Here is a 13,841-nt window from a genome sequence, read left to right as displayed (position 1 = left end):
AGCTGAGTGCTGATGTTGGGGATGAGATAGAAGACCCTACTATGTTCAGGAGGATAGTGGGGAGTTTGATTTACATGACTATTACAAGGCCAGACTTGAGCTACGCTGTTGGTCTTGTGAGTCAATTTATGCAAGTACCTAGAAAACCACACTTGGATGTAGTGAGACGCATATTGAGATATGTCAAGTCCACATTACATTATGGACTTTTCTATGAGGCAGGTACAGACGTACATGTGTTTGGATACATAGATGCAGATTGGGCTGGTAGTATGTCGGATAGAAGATCTACCAGCGGATACATGTTCTCTCTTGGTAGTGCAGCAGTTGCTTGGAGCAGCAAAAAGCAATCTACAGTTGCTTTGTTAAGTACAGAGGCTGAGTATAGAGGTGCTGTTGTTGCAGCATGTGAGGTAGTATGGCTGCGAAAGTTATTGGTTGATTTGGATGTGCAGGTGGAAGGTCCAGTTGTCATTTATTGTGACAACATGAGCAGTATACAGTTGGCTAGGAACCCTGTGTTCCATGCCAGGACAAAACATATTGAGGTACACTACCACTTTGTGAGAGAGAAGGTACTAGCAGGTGAGATTGACTTGGTGTATGTCAGCACACAAGATCAGATAGCTGACATCTTCATGAAGGCATTGGGTACAGAGAAGCTTCAAAAGTTTCGAAGCTTACTTGGAGTTGCAGAGATGCAGTTGAGTTTGAGGGGGAGTGTTGAGATGACAAGCTCAACACATGTGGACATTGATGATGGACCGCCTGGTTAGATGGGTCCACACGTCTACACTTAGCACGTCGGTGGTCATTATGACTCTCACATGGCCACTGACTCACTACTTATTATATTTAGGTTGTTACACCTATTTATAGCTGGCATAGTTATAGCGCCAGCCGACTAGTGTAGTCGGTTATGCATTGCTTGACTTAGTAGGCCACTTTCCTTTTTATCTTGTATCTTATCTATACTTTGTGTACATTGTGAAGGGTGTGGAAGAAGAAGAAGAAATCAGCAAGAAAACGTTTTGGCCTCCATCTCTCTTCTTGTCTCTTGAGTGAGCTTCTCCTTGTGCATTCTGTGTGTGTTCGGCGCAGCATCTTGAGCAATCCCCTCCACCACGTGATTCTTGACATGCCTCTCCCAGAAAACGGCCAAATGATCTCTGATCCATATCATTTATACATCCCTGAAGTGAGCTACTCAATGTGTATCTAGATCTCAACTCTGAGTATGCCGGGCATCTGAGAACAAAATGCTTCCACTCTCCACCTCTGATCTGCAAAGGGGGCATATCCTCTCCTCCCACGGGATGCCACTGGCTCTGCCACTCTCAATCATAAGCTGATGTGATGATACCTTGAGCTGTCCAATAAGAACTCTCAATCGATGTGGCATATAGATCTGCATATATCTCAGAATCTCTATGAATTCCTGCTCTGATGTCCTCAAGAACTGTGTATAATAATGTGCCATCTTTGATGGCAGTGGCTGTGCAGGGCTGACCCATGTCCTCTGTATATAAAATGCCATATCTCCTGTCTGATGACTCTATTCCTCAAAGAGAGAGAGAGGGTGTAAGTGGGAGCTTGAGTATCGTATAGAAGAGGTGGGAGTCTATCAATGTCCAGCCCATGTCTGTCAAACCAAGCTCTAGTCTGTGCATACCATGATGTGGTATCCCCCGCTCGAGCCATCTCCTGAGATGCCATATATGCTCTATATGCAATGCGATCTCTGTCCATATCCTGAAATCTGTGTAGGAAGCAAATTGTCTGAAATAATGCCTCGACTAGCATGGGCGGTGTGGCAAGCTCTGCTCGCACAATGTCATGTGGGATTGAGGCCTTGCTGCGAATCAATCTAGATATCATGATCACCTGAGGTCTCTTCATCAATGTCCATACATAATCGGCAAGGCCTGGCCCCCATATACCTGCTCCATACATCAGTGCTGGAGTGACTAGAGTATCAAAGATAGAGCCACCCCTTGGTGCGGGGCTCTTGGAAATGTGCCTGATGACATTGTCGCTCCATAAGAGCCAATGTTGAGTATCCTCTAGTGAGGCGGTCACGAGCTGCCTGTGTCATCGAGAAAGTCCCTGAAGCTGCTGTAAAGGTGACTCCCAAATATACATATGATCCAGTGACCTCAATACTCCCTCCTGCTACCATGAAAATACTCTGTCTGCGTATCTAGGCTGATGTATGGAATATTAGAACCTTGGTTTTACCAAGGTTCACTGTCATGCCTCTCTGTATGCAAAAATCATCCAATGCTAATAAATGCTGCTGTAATCCCTGAGCTGAGTCTGAGACCAGCACAATGTCATCTGCATATAGTAAGATATGAACTGTGGCTCCACTGAGATCTATACCTCCATCGGCTCGCTGTTGAATAAACTCTGCTATCTCATCAATGTATAGCCCAAATAGAGTCGGTGAGAGTGGGCATCCTTGCTTCACACCAATGGTGCTCACAAGGGGATCTGATATACCTCCCGGACATCTGACTCTGCCAGTAACCCGCTCATATAGTGCATAAATACCCCACATCATGTCATCATCCACCCCCAGATCAAGTAGGCGTCTGAAAAGACTCTCTCTCGGAACCGTGTCAAAGGCTTTGTGGAAATCCACAAAGCAACATTACAATCTCTGTTTCTTCACTCGTGTCTGGTCGATCAGACAACGGAGAGTGAAGATGTGGTCTATGGTAGAAAATGCCCGTCTGAACCCTGCCTGTCCGGGTGTGCGCATGCACTCTCTCTCTGCCAGCGTGCTGAGCTCCTCCTCCATCACCATGCCATAAAGTTTGGACAAAACTGGCCCAATCATGATGGTCCTATATGTGTTAGGATCCATAGGATCCCCTGACTTGTGGATAGGTACAATGGTATGCTCTGTCCACGAGTCAGGGAACCCCTCAGACAATGCACGGTTGAAGAGGTGAGCAATGAGTGGAGCCAATGTGTCTCTGCCATATATAATATGCTCTGCCTGAAGATCAAACTGGTCTCGAGCGCAGCCATGCTGTAACCGTGAGATCGCATGTTTCACCATACTAGTGGTGAAAAATGATGAAATACTTGGTCTCGGTGTACATGGTGTGGGTATCAGCGGCGACTGTGCGGGTACATGATATAAACTCTGTGCGTATCCATGCCATACTGCATGGTCATGTATTGCTGTGGGTGAGCGTGGTTCTCTGATCTGCCTCCATGCCTCTGCACAATCTTTGCTCATAAGAAGGTGGTATATATCCCAATATCTCTCCTCCTCCCATTCCCGCTTTTTACGGCGGGTCAAGCGGTGCATGCGTCTCTGCGCCTATCTGTGTGTGATCTCTCCGCTGGCCTCCAAATCGCGTAGCTGTCGACGTAGATCTCTGCACTCATCATCATACCACCTATTCTGTGGCATGGTACCAGTCCGAGGGGGATGCGTGTATGTGTGATTTGGAAAACAGAGTGTAGCAGAATCATGCAGAATGCGTGTGATATCAGTGGTCAGTGTATCAAGGGGTGCATATGGATCAAGTGACGTGATGTGCTCCTCCAGATGCTGTGAGTAAACATGTGAGAGCTCATGAGTGAAGTGTATGGTAGTATGCATGTGGGGTATGATATCTGCAGGTGGTGATGGTAATGAGGTGAGGAGTGAGAAACTGAGAAAGGTGTGATCGGCACCGAGTGGAAGTCTCCCAAGGCCAAAGGACTCGATAGTATGCATCCCATCGATCGGTCCGAGCAGATAATCTACAGTACTCTTGCCCCCCCATGTGGGAAGCATGTAAGATCTCTTGAATATGGGCATCGTGCCATCCCGTTATAAATAGCAAGATGATGTCTACTACCAAGCTCAAGTAAATGCCCTCCATACCCTGTGGCGTCTGGCCCAATATCTGCTGACTCCCTACTGATCCCCAACTCCTCAGGGTCTAATGCTCTCATGATCTCTAGCTGCTCCATATCAAAACTCTCACACTGTCGGCTCTGTGTGCGCCCGTTGAAGTCCCCCATAAGGAAGACCTCACCCAAACTAGAATACAGAATAATGTCCTCTGAGAGTTGTGAATAAGGGGAGGGGGAATCTCTGGCCTGAATATCACCCTGCGTAGTAGCATATCTGGACCCTCGTGGTGAAAAGTAGCATACTGACATATAGATCCATCTCTCATCTCATATCTGCACTCTGATCCATATGTAACTGGCCTCCTCATCTCGTCTCACTAACTGGATATGTCTCTGTATCCCCTGATGGAATAGAACTGCCACCCCTCCTGAGCCCCTAGATGTGCTCTGCCTAGTAGTAGCTCGGTATGCAGATACCCACTCAAATCCTGTAATGCGTGGGAGCCCTCTCTCTGGGCTCTCATGTATCTCTGTGAGGCATATAACATCATGGTCAGGTAAAATCTCCTCAAGTCTGTCCGGTCATGACCATAGAGAGCCGTTGCAGTTCCAAACTGCCACACGTATCGGGGTCTCCTGTACAGTCCTCTGCCCCGTCTCATAGGCCACGCCCCCCTATTTGGTGGGGCGTCCATCTATAAAAATCCGGCCATCTCGATAGAAGGCCTTACGGCCTTCTCTACGTGCTTGGAGTATCTGTGGCATGCATGCTCGTCTGTGTGCAATCTGCATCTAAGTCAGGTCCTCATCCATGAAGATGGGAGCCCTAGTCATCCCTCGGAGCGAAATCCGCAGTCATCCCCAGTCCGAAAGAAAGCGGCTCTGTCCTCCGGTGTGCTCATATGTAATATCAGAGCTCTGACCCTGGTAGTATCTCGTCCTGCACGCCATGCTTGAGTAAAGGGCATGCTCGTGTACCCTAGTCGGGTGCATAGCCCGCGTGCGTCCTCCTCCGAAGAGGCCCCTTCGGGGAGCCCGGTAATACGCACGTTCAGTCTACGCGCATTCCTGAGCCTCTCCTCCTCTAAGGTCTCCTGAACCTGGACTACCTCTTCCTTTTTATTTTCTTCCTGGACCTCCTTTTTAATGTTCTTCTTCACTACCTCAATCCACCCCTCCTTATTCCCTTCTAATTCTTCCTTCATGTTTGCTTTGATTTTTTCCTCCCATCCCTCTCTCGAAGCCTCAACTTCGGTTTTAATGCATACCTGGAGGTCCTCTCGGCATTCCTTCGTGATAGCCTCTCGGAGGTCCGCTTTGAAATCCGCATCCTCTCTTGCCTCTCGTAGATGTGACACTTCCGTTTGTAGCTTGTCCAAGTCGGTTTTGAGATCCCTCTTCTCTTCCGTGAGTGTCTTCACCATCTCCTCCAGTCGTCGAATCCTCTCATGGAGCCGGCGGGTTTCTTGGTTCAAGGCATTATCTGCATCCTTCTTGAAATCTTTCTTCGCCTCCTTGATAGCTTGGCTAATTAGAAGCTCCACGTTATGGAGCTCGAGCGGCATGTCGCCTCATGGGGAAAAAGCCCCCTCGATAGACCTGTTGAATGTCAAAGAGACCACCTTCAATGAAGAAAGTTTCCCACTTTTCACCTCCTCCTGAAACTGCACATCCACACAGAGAGAGAGAGAGAGAGAGAGAGAGTCATGCAATGATAGTATATATTCAATGTAATTATACATTGTACCATGGACTTCATGAGCTTATGTTGAGATGTTTGCAATTACACCTACTTCAGTCTCTTTGTAAGGAGCAGTGAGGGCTCAAGACTAGAATCCCATATGCACAGTAGGAGAAATGCTACCATCCAGTTTCCTATAACGCATTGTACTTGCTCTATTTTCTAATGCAATGATAGTACTCTTTTCTTTCCAGTAAAGTGTTTGTGTCATTGCCCACACACAAGATTGTGTTTATCAGTTCAAGTCTCAATCTCGGAACCTAATTCACTTGTGTGACAATTTTTCTTGTCAATGTCAACGTCTTCATGAGTTCATTCTTCCTCTTTCAACCTCCATAGATTCTATCATAGCCATGTCATAGATCCATGTTTTCACATGGTATCAGTGGGGGTGGTTGAGATGTTTGCAATCACACCTACTTCAGTCTCTTTGTAAGGAGCAGTGAGGGCTCATGACTAGAATCCCATATGCACAGTAGGAGAAATGCTACCATCCAGTTTCCTATAAAGCATTGTACTTGCTCTCTTTTCTAATGTAATGATGGTACTCTTTTCTTTCAAGTAAAGTGTCTGTGTCATTGTCCACACACAAGATTATGTTTATCAATCCAAGTCTCAATCTCAGAACCTAATTCACTTGTGTGACAATTTGTCTTGTCAATTTCAATGTCTACATGAGTTCATTCTTCCTCTTTCAACCTCCATAGCTTCTATTATAGCCATGTCCTAGATCCATGTTTTCACATGGTATCAATGGGCTTGGCATAGCTCCTTCTCTATTCTCTCAGCCCCTCTCTAGCTCAGTCCAAGATCAGGGTGAGTATCTAACTTCATCTCCATCCCTATCTCTACTTGACCTTCCATGGTAGCCATAGCCTACAGAACCTACCTTGCTTGGAGCCTCTTGTTCTCACTCTAGAGGTTGTAATACATCATGCTTTCTTCTCTCAATGTGTTCTTTTGATCAGGGCATGGCATTCTGTTATGCCACATCTCAACATTGGTGTTGTTTTGGTATGGCATTGGGAACATTCTCCATTGCAACACAGATCTGCACCCGGTCTGGTCATACAGCTAGCGACGGAGCTACAGGGCGCAATCTTGCAGCTGAGCATAGGGAAATTTTAGCCCATGGCTTGAGCTCCTTGGCCACTAATTTTTGTGGCAAATTCCTTCTCTTGCAACTCGTTGCAAACAAATATGCAGATGGGTCTAAAACCCTAGAAGCAGTCTACCATAGCCACTCTATCATAAGCTCATTTTCCACTTCTTCTTTCACTCCCATTGGGAAAAACTAACATCTTTCACTCAGATTTTCTTCAAACAGAGGTCTTAGCAAACTTTGGGCCATCAAATCATTGAGGAGGGGAAGTGCTTGAAGATCCTTTGAAGTCTTAAAGAAATCAAACCTCTTACATCTTATCCTTCTCATTCTTCTACCCTACTCAAGGTTCTACCACTTTGAGTTTACAATTAGCAGTTCAGCAAAGCAAATCAAGGAGGGGAATAGAAGACCTACTGAGCATTTACCAAGCATTTGGCTCGTTTCTCTTGATACTAATCACTTAGTGCTTTTTGGCACTTGTGCTTGTTAGCACACTCAAGATTATCTCTTGTGCTACTCAAAATCTTAGAATTTTGGAGCTGATTTACTACTGCTCCAGCCATCTAACATGGGCAAAGATCTCCAACTGCTCGCTTCAAAGGAATCACGTTTCACACCTGGCAAACCCGCATCAAACTCATCTTGATGAAGAAGGGCCTTTGGGCTATTACCACTAGAAAAGAAAAGAAGCCTCGTGATGCAAACCTTGTAGTCACTTGGCAAAAGAATGATGATAAGGCTCATGCCATTATCAAACTGGAGCTAGACGATAGCTATATCCACCATGTGGATAACTGTGATACTTCTTAGGATACATGGAAGAGACTTGACACCTTATTTGGTGCACAGTCTAAGTCATCAAAGTATGGTCTCTTGATTGAATTTTTTAGGCTTGAAATGAAGTCCAACATATCACTTGCCACACATCTAAATTACATGGAAGGACTTCTAACCCAACTTGCAGGAATCAACATTAAAATGGAAGAAGATGTTTGCATTGGTGTTCTACTTAAAATTTTTCCTCCTGAATATAATAATGTATCAACAACTCTAATCAATATGCCAAACCCTAAGCTTGTTGATATCCATGCATCACTATTAGAGGAGGAAAAGAAGCTAAAAACTAAGGAAGAACCTAGCACCTCTAAAGATGAACAAGCATTATATGTTGGCAACAAGTACAAAGGCAAGAAAGATAACCTTTTCTGTGACCTTGTACTACACCCTCTATACACTTTGTGAGGTCCTTGTTAGAGCCTCTAGATGTCCATCATGTTTATGATACCCACACTTAGCCTTTCTTGTGACAACCTCTGGTGTTTTTCCATGTTTATGGTGTGATGTTACTACACATGTAAGGAAAAGGAAAACCATACCATTGGATACCAAACATCATGGCATAGATCATGTCCATCATGTTGATTACTCCTTACATGAGTGCTCAAGGTATTACTACACATGTAAAGATCACATGCAAGGATATTATGAAGGAAACCATACCGTTGAATACCAAAGATGTGGGAAAGAACATGTCCATGGTGATTACTCTAACTACAAGATGTAGAGACCAAAAGCTCAAAATGCACCCATCAAGCCTATGGTTGAGTAGCAATAGATTCCTAAAGTGTGGAATTCATAGTCAATCATAGTAGTAAATATCAAAACCATTAGGGATTCCAAGAGGAAAGTTCTTTTGTAAGGACTGAAAGGTGAGAAGGATTGAAGCTTGCACTCGAGAGCTATGGCGGGAGAGCAAGAGCAAGGAAGAGAGAGACAAGAAATGGGAATTCCAACAGTCACAATGTGTGATCGGGCCTTCCTCTATTCAAACTGTTACTAAAAGAATAAAGAATAAAGTGATGGTGACGGGCGCCCGCCACCTGCAGTGTGCAATGGTGGTGACTATGAGTGTAGTAATACATAAATAGTTAGGCGGAGGTGCCTTTACCCCCAACAACCTCCCACTTAAAGGGGAATCGGCCCTAGTGAGGAGTGAAAAGAAAAAGAAAAAAGACAATACAACATGTACATATGTACAATAGGATGAGAAAATACTTCATCTCATCCCACGCCCATCAACCTCCTGAGAAAGGCAAAGCACTCTCTAAAGAGCCTTTTTGTGAGTAGATCTGTAACATTTTGGTCAGTCGAGTTCTTGACAAGATCAACAAACTTCCTCAACGACCCCACATATGAAGTGATACCTCACCTCAATGTGTTTTGTCTTCGCATGGAAGACCAGATTCTTGGCTAACTGAATAGCACTCATAGAATCCGAATGTAGTGTAGGGATAGCATCAATACCAAGGTCAGCAACCAAACGACCCAACCAAATGGCCTCCTTACAAGCCTCAGTGGCTACAACATACTCAGCCTCTGTAGTAGAAAGGGTCGTGCATTTCTACACCCTGGACATCCAAGAAACAGCACCTCCAACATAGGTGAATACATAGCCAGAAGTGGAATTTCTAATATCTGTATTTCTTGCATACTCAGAGTCAATGTATCCCACGAATCCTGTATCCTAGCTGCCATAGCATATACACAGATCTACAATGCCCTTTAGGTACCTCATGATACCCTTCACGACATCCCAATGCTTCTTGCTAGGTGTAGCCATATAGTGTGCCACAACACCAACTGCAAAGGCGATATCTGAACGAGTGGCTATCATGGCATACATAAGACTGCCCACTACCGATGCATAGGGAATCTTGACCATCTCGGCCCTCTGCTCATTTGTCTGCGGACAATCAGCCTCTGATACCTTCACATAAGAAGGCAATGGACAGCCAATACGCTTTACGCCTTGCATGTGGAAGCACTCAAGGACTTTATGAAATTTTTCCTCTGTGACAAGTAGAGGAGTCCTTGATGCCTGTCGTTTTAATGTGCATACCAAGTATATGAGAGGCCTATCCCAAATCTTTAATCTCAAATCTCTTTTTGAGCTGAGACTTAAGAGCATCTAGCTCATCATGAGCTTTCCCTGCTATCAGTATATCATCCACATAAAGTACCAAAATCAATAAAGAACCATCATGAGCTTTCTTCGTGTAAAGACACGGATCCATAGCACTCCTGCTGTAGCCCTGTGACTGCATAAAGGCATCAAACTTATGATACCACTCCCTAGGTGCCTGTTTCAAGCTATAAAGACTTTTCTTCAATTTGCACACTAGGTGCTCCTTGCCAGGTTCTGCAAAGCCCTTAGCTGCTCCATATAAATCTCATCATGCAAGTCCCCATGTAAGAAAGCGGTCTTGACATCCATTTGGTATAAATCCAAGTCAAGTTGAGCAACCAAAGCCAAGACTAAGCATAGGAGGGTTGTCATCTTAACCACAGGAGAAAAGACCTCATCAAAGTCCACACCATGCTTCTGCTTAAAACCCTTTGCTACCAATCTAGCCTTGTATGTCGGCTTGGGGTGTCCAGGGGTACTTTTCAGCTTGTACACCCACTTGCATGGCAAAGCCTTCTTGCCCTTAGGCAAGGAAACCAAATCCCAAGTCTCATTCCTATGCAAGGAGTCTATCTCAGACTGCATAGCCCTCTCCTAGGAGTGAAGCTGTCACCCCTCTGCATAGCCTCATCATAAGTGAACGGCTCTCTTGCATCTGTAACCAAGACATAATGCATCGAGGGATGAAATCTATCAGGTGGACGTCTATCTCTAGTAGACTGCCTCATGGCAGGCTTTGCTGCCTGCCCAGCTGCCTGTCCAACACCCTGACCATGAGCATCTACTACAGCTATAGGTTGTCCAACTGGCTGTATGGGAGCTCTCGTCTCCTCCTGAATTATGACCCTGCAGATCTCAACAACTCTCTTAGGCTACCTATGCATCTTGTCTTCATGGAAGACTACATCATGACTGCGGATGACTTTCTGCACCTATGGATCCCAGAGAGATGGTAACCCATCTTGCTTGCATCCCCATAACCAAGGAAAATGCATTTGACACTCTTAGGATATAGCTTACTTCTCTTGTCCCTGGGCACATGGCAAAATGCCTCACATCCAAAGACATGGAGATGTGCATAAGAGGGAGGTTTTCCAGTCCATACCTCCTCGGAAACCTGGAAATCCAAACCACTAGAAGGTGATCTATTTATGATATGCACAATTGTACTAACTGCCTCAGCCCAAAGCTTTGTGGTAGGCCTACATGACTAAGCATACTGCGTACACACTCCTGGATGGTTCTATTCATCCGCTAAGCCAAACCATTCTGGGGGAGGTGTAGAGGGTGATCAACTGATGCTTAATACCCCTCTCATCACATAACTACTCAAAAGCACGTGAGACATACTCACCCCCATTATTTGTTCTTAGGCATTTTAGCCTATACCCAATGCAAGCCATCTCTGAAACACAGCCAAGACATTAGATTTCAGCTTAATGGGATAAACCGAAACTTTTCGTGAAAAATCATCTATGAATGTAACAAAATACTTGGCACCACCCATAGACTCTGACAAGGCATGGGCCCATAGACATCCGAATGTACCAATGCCAAGGACTCACTCATGCGTGGCCTACCACACTTCTTATGCGTAGACCTAGTCTGCTTGCCATAAAGACAATGCTCACATGAATCAAAACATGCATAATCAAGGGGTGGTAAGTACTGCAAACCAGAAAGCATTTTTATTCCCTTCAAAGACATATGGCCCAAACGGGCATGCTAAAGAGATAGATGTGGGATAGAACCCTCAAACAAAACATGATCAAGGGAAGAAGCAGATACAATCAAGGGATAGAGGCTGCCAGCCTTGGCACCTCTCGCAATCACAAGTCTGCCACGAGTGATCTTCCATGCAAAGTCTCCAAAAGATACATGATAACCTGCATCATCAAGCTGTCTAGCTGACATGATACTGCATGTCAAAGCAAGTACATGACGTACATCTTGCATAACAAAATTGCTCCCAAAAGGAAATTGTAGCCTAACATCATCAATGCCCATAATATCAAGAGAGCTATCATCACCCAAGCACACAGAACCCGAAATAGTACGGTATGAATGAAACCACTCTCTGTAAGGTGTCACATGAAAGGATGCACCTAAGTCCAAGAGCCAACACTGTGCATACATAGAGTGTATCTCCGTCATCTGCAAAGCACTAGAATAAGCTACAAGGATATAATCATCATCAACATCCTCCGGCTGCATAACATTGATCTCTTCAATTTTAACACTAGACTTTGCAGGTACTATGCTACATTCAGAAGACTTATCCTGCACTTTGTCTTTCCCCTTATCTTTGTGTCTTTCATTGCGCAGTTCATGGCATTGTGGCCTAATATGGCCCTTTTTCCCACAATGGTGACAAGTAACATCTGCATTCCTACCATGGGATTTGCTACGTGACTTCCCACGAGACTTGGATCGAGATTTCTAAGAATCCCGTCGACGACCACTGCCACTGCCATGCTTTCCATATCCATCAAACTTGCCTCTAACTGTCATTGCATGCGACACACGAGAGACATCCAAATTCTTACGGTTAACCTCTTCCTGCAGAAGATCACTCTCAACATCAGATAATTTCAAGGTAGCAGTAGAGGCACACAATGCAGTGCGGAATACATCCCATGACTCATTAAGAGTACCAAGCAAGAAAAGAGGAGTGACATCCTCTGCAAAAGTGATGTCTTGCAAAGTCAAGTTCTTGAGTATAGCATGGAACTGGCTCAAGTGAGCAGACATAGTCACATTCTCCTTCATGCGCAAATCCATAAGCTGCTTCAGCCAATACACCTGACTCGCTGAACTTTTCTTATCATAGAGATTCTTGATTTTATCCCACAACTGCCATGCACTCTGTTCTTCCTCAAATACATTGTAATGAACCTGTTCTGTGAGAGATAATACAATAGTGGACTTGCATAACTCATTAAGCTCAAGCCATTCCTCATCTGGCATAGTTGTAGGAGGATGCCCACTCAACCTCAATGGTCTAATCTGTGATTTCTGCACCAACAAATTTGGCTCTTCCAATAAGATTAATTCATATCATCAAGCTTAGTGATGTTGAAAATAGCATGATCAGTGGATGAACTTGCCATAATACAGGTTGAAAGACTGTAGATAGTGCAAAACTGCTTGGAGTTTATTGCAAAAAATGACCAAAGAATCACCAAAATCGAGACAAAATAGTGAGAAAAGTGTAACCAAAGCTACTTCCCACCAAATACTAGTGAAAGTACATCATTTCAAAATATTTCAGCATGAAAAATCCATGTCAGTCTGGAGTTATATGCTTGCTGTAATAAATGACAGCAGGGTAATGTGAGAGGCAATTGCGGACCAAATCACTGCATCAAGTCAAGAAATGATAGCCAAGACATGACTAGCCATAAACGAGCATAAATTAGCACCAAATAGTAATCAAGACCCTGAGCAAAACCCAAATATGTCACCAAAGCATCCATCAGTGTGAGTAGGCATACCCCTTGGACAATAGGGCAAAGTATACATAACACTAGCAAGACACCAATAAGTGTATACTCACAAGATTGCAAAGTTTAAGCTCAGGTCAAAAGCAACTCCAAGATATTAGTGCATGAACCATGCAACATTTAAGTGTAAGAAATCCGAAAATCTCAAGTATCTGTAAAATACTCAAAATAGCATAAACCTCCTGCTCAATGTTGATCAAGCGTACAAGATGCTCCCAATGGCTCAAAAGGTGAATAAATGAGCTCAACAACTCAAGCAAACCAAGTCAAAGTACCAAACACAGGTAACCAAGACACGCTCAATAGCATCCAAGGTCATAATGGAAAAAGTCAAGTCGTAACGGTGAAATCCAAGTCAATGTCCAACTGCTCAAGGGAATACTCAAATGAATGTTGAGATGAGCTCAAACAACTGCCATCCACAGCCAAAGCATAAAGCATTCACCAAGACATCATAACCCGTATTGGGTAGCCTAGGCATAAACCATGTCATAGATGAAATGCTAGCTGCAAAGAAGTGATAGTCAAACCTAAATCAAGCTCTAATCTAAGCTCAAAAGCATTCCAGAGCATAAACAAGACATGTGGTATGCATAGTCCAAATACATCATGACATCATACTGAGTAGCTGAGAGCACCCCGTGACCAATAGGCATAACCCAACTGTAG

The 13,841-nt window shown here is 44.4% G+C and overlaps 1 pseudogene; it reads right to left on the bottom strand.

The window, feature by feature from the left end:
- The window catches only part of LOC148027317 (uncharacterized), a 31,387-nt pseudogene extending 25,964 nt beyond the window's left edge, over positions 1-5,423 (bottom strand).
- Positions 5,424-13,841: the final 8,418 nt, after the last annotated feature.

Source organism: Lygodium microphyllum, chromosome 13, assembly GCF_053477565.2.
Source record: "Lygodium microphyllum isolate KBCC chromosome 13, Lygodium_microphyllum_v1.1.10, whole genome shotgun sequence".
Taxonomy (NCBI): domain Eukaryota; kingdom Viridiplantae; phylum Streptophyta; class Polypodiopsida; order Schizaeales; family Lygodiaceae; genus Lygodium; species Lygodium microphyllum.
The sequence above is the reverse complement of the archived record's forward strand: the minus strand, read 5'-3'. Positions and strand labels throughout refer to the sequence as shown.